The 5,154-nt window shown below is 41.2% G+C and overlaps 1 pseudogene; it reads right to left on the reverse strand.

The window, feature by feature from the left end:
* Positions 1-3,455: 3,455 nt before the first annotated feature.
* On the reverse strand, positions 3,456-4,408 carry LOC124107588 (vomeronasal type-1 receptor 48-like; annotated as a pseudogene).
* Positions 4,409-5,154: the final 746 nt, after the last annotated feature.

Consider the following 5,154-nt stretch of genomic DNA (forward strand, 5'->3'; position numbering starts at 1 on the left):
TTGTGAACTATCTGTTGGTGCAGCGACTTGTGGTAGTGTTGGGGTATTTTTGCTGATGATGTCATTGGTGGTACAATTTTTCCAAAAGGAGCCGTCAATTGGCTTGGTGTATCTTCCTCCCTTCTGCTTGTCATGATCGTCCAGCTAAAATTTGGGGGCCAACAGAGGTGAGGCAAAGAACCTCACCCCCCCCCGCTGGTACAAAGACCTCTCCACAGGTGTGGCTGTATACTGGACTGGTAGTCAGTGATGGGTACGATCCAATTGCAATGGTACCAACCTAAGGACCATATGTACTATTAGACAACCTAAGGCAGGCACAGTCCCTAAGCCACATGCTTGTTGTTTAAACAGAGAGGGGGAGATGTTGAGAGCCACAGCCGAAGGGGCCCCAGCAAACTTCCAGCTGCCGGCTGATGATTGGCTCACAGCGGCCCCAGCAACATCTAGCTGATTGGCTCCTCTGCGGTGATGCTCATTGGGCTGTTTCCCTGCCCTTTCAGACCACGGAGCTGCTCATTGGGGGACTTTTTTGGCTCCGCCCATGTGACCCAGCCAATCGGCCTCAAGAGCAGGAGGATTGTGGGAGGTGGAGAGAAGCTTGTGTGGGAGAGAGAGGCTTGTGGAAAGCTGGTGGTGGCAGTTGAGGCTCTGAGGGTTTTTCCTGAGAGGCTGTTTTGTTTGGCGTGTGTCTAAAAATAAAGTTAGTTTCTTTTGACAAGTGGCTCCTGATTGTGCCCAGCCAGACTGCGGCAATGGTGTATGTCCAGGGGTCTGTCTGTTTCTATCCAGTTATTGTTTGTGTGTGTGGAGTTGTTCTCAGCCCTCATCTATGGTCCTCCCTGCCACCAGTGGTTGCGGTTGGAATGCTCCTGATTTCATTTTTGATGTTCTTTGTCTTCCCTTTCATTCTTTCAGCCATTCTGCATTGAAGATTGTCAATTTTGTTTTCCTTATCAAGGAACGACCCCTGGGTTGTTGGGTTGATGTTTACTACTGTTCTGAGTGCTTTTCATTTATTTCTATTCTCATTTTTATTCTTGCCCTTGTTCTGGAGATTTGGGAGAATGGTTTTTAATGTTGTTCCTCCAGTTCCTTAAAGGGTCCAGTTAGGTAGCTTATTTGGAAAGGTTTTCTTTTCACAAAATGAAATGTGTTGCTCTACAACTCTTCACATTCCCTGCATGGGGTCCCCCGAGGTCTAGTGTGTGATCCTCTGATTCTTGTTTTTCTCAAGAGCTTTTCTGATTCCACTTTTGAGTTCTTCTTTGCATTATTGCTTAAAAGGCATTGTTTAAACTCTCCCATATTCTTTCTTTGCAGTTGTCCTTCTTTATTTTAATTTTTATTTTAATTCTACCGTGCTTCTAAAGATACTAGATGTGACCTCAGTGTTCTTTGGAGGGAGGAGGCTTGTTTGGTGACCTGGTGTTATCCTCCTGCTCTGAGCGCATCACAGTCGTGTATTCTGCTGTTGGTTGGAACTTTTCCATATGTCTTAGGTCCTGTCTGTCCCAGTAGTGTTTACGCCTTGATGTGATGATTTTTTTTGCTGTTATTATATTGCTGTTAATTTATCTTGCATTCTGTCCATATTTTATTCATTTTTTTCCTGACATTATGTCAGACATTTGTCACTAGGACACCTTCTTGGTGAGCTTATGCTCTTTCCCTGTATGTGATGGCCTTCTTCTCCTCTGACCCTGGGTGACCTAAAGTCCAGATTCTTTATTCATGCTCGCTTGTTTCCTTCTTGCAAGTTGCATCATTTTCCTGTCCTGTTATTCTCTGTGTGTTCTTACAACTCCAGGGCTTGTATTTCACAGAGATTACATGGGTGGGTGTTTTTTTTTTTTTTGGTGTGTTTATGAAGACACCCTATGTCACTTGATAGTGAAGATTTATTAATTCACACTTAACAGGTGTTGATAATGACTTAAATCTCCATTTTGCTCATTGGTCTCTTTTCTGTCATTCTTTGGTTTCTTTAATATTCTTTTATGTGTTCTCAGGGTTTTTTAAGTTATATACACATATCCTCTGCTTCCTTTACTTCTTCAAATTTTTTCTACAGTATTTTTTCAGAATATTTTACATTTAATTGATTTCCCTCATTTAAATATACTATATTACAAGTGCACAATTTTTGCAATACTAATCTCATGATTAGGAAACTTTCCATGGGTCACCTACCGATTCAATTTGGTGTTTTGACTTCATATACATTTCTCCTGAAAGCCTTCTGTTGGAGCTACCTACTACAGTGCTTAAAGTCTTTGAAAGGCTGAGCAGCACAGAGTGGGTACTTAGCAGAATCCATAGGAAGAACACTTTTCCTGGGAGAAACTTAAGGATTCACACTTTTCAAAATGAGTCTTCCAATAACTGGAACAAACCAGTCATACCTGTTTTAAAGCTCACCAAATTACACTGTGGCCCATTGAGAATCTTACCACTTACTTTTTAATTTCCAAACCAATATTTTCCACAGCGGGTTTATGACAATTAAACACACGTTTATTGTGAAATATATATATAAAACAAAACACCAGATATATTTAAAATAAACATTGTGACTCTTCCTTCAGTGTACTGTCATTGCATTGTGTGTTCACATTATTGCACAACTGTCCCCTCTGTGAATTTTCTGCATTTTTCTTCTTTTGGAATAGAGATAAAAATTCTCCACTGTCCACTTTGTTGGGTCCCTGGAACTTCATTCTATTTTTCTATCCCTATCAATTTGGCTACTCCAACTTCCACCTCCTTTAAGTAAATTTACATAATATTTGTTCTTTTGTGACTCACTTGCTTCAGTGAGTAACTTAAAGCCTCAGGTATGATGCACTGTGTGCCCAAATCTTCTTCCATTTTCTAAGTTCCTAATATTCCAGTGTCTGTAGAAGCTATGTATTGTTTGTATCTTCTTATGGATGTAGGTACTGAGTTGTTTATACCTTTGAATATTTAAAACATGGACTTATGAGCAATTTTATAGAAATAATGTTTTGAGTCCCTGCACAGAGTGTGTGTATGTGTGTGAGTATGTGTGTGTGTGTGTGTGTGTGTGTATGTGCATTGGATCAGGTGATATTTTATGGTTGTAAAAGTTTACATTATCTACTTTGGAAAAACTACAGATAACTGAGACAATGAAATTATTGAAAAGCCTTGGAAATATTGTATCTAAAAATAGTATGGAATATACAAGGCCTGACAAGTGACATTCACTTCACAGGGTCCCTTGCAGACACCATGTGAAAAATGAATCCCTGGTAATATCTCAGAGAGGCATGTGGTTTAACTTTCTCTTATATATTTGCCATACGCATGTTTCCAAATAAATCATTTTGAGAGAAGAAGGAGAAATTTGTATTGCATTTAAAACAGAACATACACCCTCCACCATGATGAATTATTTGAAAGCCAGCACATTTTTTTCATCTTAACACAATTTATCCATCACTGGCTATTGAAATATGTAGTGTCTTACCCCACATATATCTCAAAATACTAATAATAAGTTTTTCAGTAGCAATGAACACCAAAGGGCTGAATGAGGCATAGCTATGGGCCACGAGGATCTGGATACAGTAAAATATTGGATCACCATTCACTGTGAGTCTTGCATAGGAGAGAATGCTGTCCAAGATGGACATGACCACAAAGCAACTCAAGAGCAGCAGGATTGTCCACGTAGCCCTCAGTTCTGGGGATGATATTGGGGACAGGCTGGTGCTATGAAGATTATAGGACTGCCTATTATGCCTGCACAAGAGAGCCACATGTATCCATTTGCGATGGCCATCATTCCTATAAGGGAGCCTTCCCTGAAGGTCAGCAGGGTGGAAAAGGTGTGTTGGAGGAGGGAGGTCATGGGCTAAAGAGAGCAAGATTCTATGACGTACATAAAGTTGTCTGAGGTCAAATTGGGGGTAGCATTAATGGAGATGAAGAGGTGGCTACTGAAGGATGAGTAGATGACCCACAAGAAGAGAAGGAAATACAGGCTGTGATGTGAGGATTTATGTTTGAACTTTGCCAAGCAGGAGCCCCTGGGGCTGAGGGTGATGGCTTGGAGGACACTCAGCAGGCAGGTGGTGCAGAGGGAGAAGCCCCTCATTAACCTGTACAGGTAGATGAGCAATTTACATTTCACATGACCCCACCTTTCCCCCTGAGATGTATAAATATCTGAATCTATGAAACCCTTGATGAGCAGCATTGATAGGTGAATTAGTGCTAAGAGACCAATGGCCAGGTCAGTGGGCTTAGGTCTGTGCCTGGTAATGTGCAAGGAGACGTGGACGAGAAGAAGAAGGGCATTGGCTATGACCCCAATGCCAATTTCAGTGTACACGGTGTTTCTTATGTGAATGTTACTGTACAGTTTGTGGGCTTTGCCCATCTTATGGGGAAAAGAAAAATATTATTAACACCTTAGGGAAAAAAAACAAGAAAATGTCTTTTTTGGAAATATGATCTTCTTCATGGATCTCAACGAAAATTACTGCCATGAGGAAAAAAAAGAAAATTCATCCAAATGTATCTTTATGCCACATGAAAACTCAATTCTGGTGCTGAGCACAGTGGTGTCTGCCTGAAATCCCAGTGACCTAAGAGGCAGAGGCAGGAGGATTACAAGGGTAAAGCCAGTCTTGACATCATGGGGAGAACCTGTTTCAAAATATAGAGTAAAAAAGACGGAGTGTAACTTGGTGCTTACCCACAAAGCAATCCCAAGCAAAAAATAGTAAAATAAGTGATCCCCGTGTTTTACCTCACATCCCCGAAAACCTGTCCCCAAAACCAATCCCCATGCACTGACTCATCTCAACACCTCCCAGCCTTGGCTAGATTACATGTGCCATTGGGATCTCCACAATGGCATACTTAATATGCCAGTTTTCTTGTGTATTAAGAATTATGAAGCTGGGGTTTAGGCTTACAGGTAGATCACTCGACTAGCATGGTGAGTCATTGGGTTCAATCCTCAGCACCACATAAAAACAAATAAAAGAAAGGCATTCTGTCCATATACAACCACAAAAGACAAACTTTAGAAAAAAAGAATTACCAGCCAGTCATGGTGGCACACTCATCTGATTCCAGCAGCGTGGGACACTGAGGCAGGAGGATAACAAATTGAAGGCC

This window comes from Marmota monax, unplaced genomic scaffold (assembly GCF_021218885.2).
Source record: "Marmota monax isolate L192 unplaced genomic scaffold, Marmota_monax_Labrador192_F-V1.1 WCK01_AAM20220418_F8-fsc00795, whole genome shotgun sequence".
Lineage (NCBI taxonomy): Eukaryota > Metazoa > Chordata > Mammalia > Rodentia > Sciuridae > Marmota > Marmota monax.